Here is a 792-nt window from a genome sequence, read left to right on the forward strand (position 1 = left end):
ACCTTTCTCTCTGGCTGCCCTTACCATATTTTCCTTCATTTCAACTTTTGTGAATCTGACAATTATGTGTCTCGGAGTTGCTCTTCTCAAGGAGTACTTTGTGATGTTCTCTGTATTTCCTGAATTTGAATGTTGGACTGCCTTACTAGGTTGGGGAAGTTCCCCTGGATAATATCCTGCAGAGTGTTTTCCAACTTGGTTCCATTTTCCCCTCACTTTCAGGCACACCAGTCAGACGCAGACTTGGTCTTTTCACATAATCCCATATTTCTTGGAGGCTTTGTTCATTTCCTTTTACTCTTTTTTCTCTACACTTCTCTTCTCACTTCATTTCATTCATTTGATCTTCAATCTCTGGTACTCTTTCTTCCAGTTGATCAAATCAGTTACTGAAGTTTGTGCATTTGTCACGTAGTTCTCATGTTATGGTTTTCATCTCTATCAGTTCTTTTAAGGACTTCTCTACATTGGTTACTCTAGTTAGCCATTCATCAAATCTTTTTTCAAGGTTTTTAGTTTCTTTGCACTGGTTACATATTTCCTCCTTTAGCTCTGAGAAGTTTGATCGACTGAAGCCTTCTTCTCTCAACTCGTCAAAGTCATTCTCCATCCTGCTTTGTTCCATTGCTGGCGATGAGCTGCGTTCCTTTGGAGGCGGAAATGCCCTCTGATTTTTTGAATTTCCAGCTTTTCTGCACTGCTTTTTCCCCATCTTCGTGGTTTTATCTGCCTTTGGTCTTTGATGATGGTGACATACTGTGGGGTTTTGGTGTGGGTGTCCTTTCTGTTTGT

This window comes from Mandrillus leucophaeus, unplaced genomic scaffold, assembly GCF_000951045.1.
Source record: "Mandrillus leucophaeus isolate KB7577 unplaced genomic scaffold, Mleu.le_1.0 Scaffold888, whole genome shotgun sequence".
Classification (NCBI taxonomy): domain Eukaryota; kingdom Metazoa; phylum Chordata; class Mammalia; order Primates; family Cercopithecidae; genus Mandrillus; species Mandrillus leucophaeus.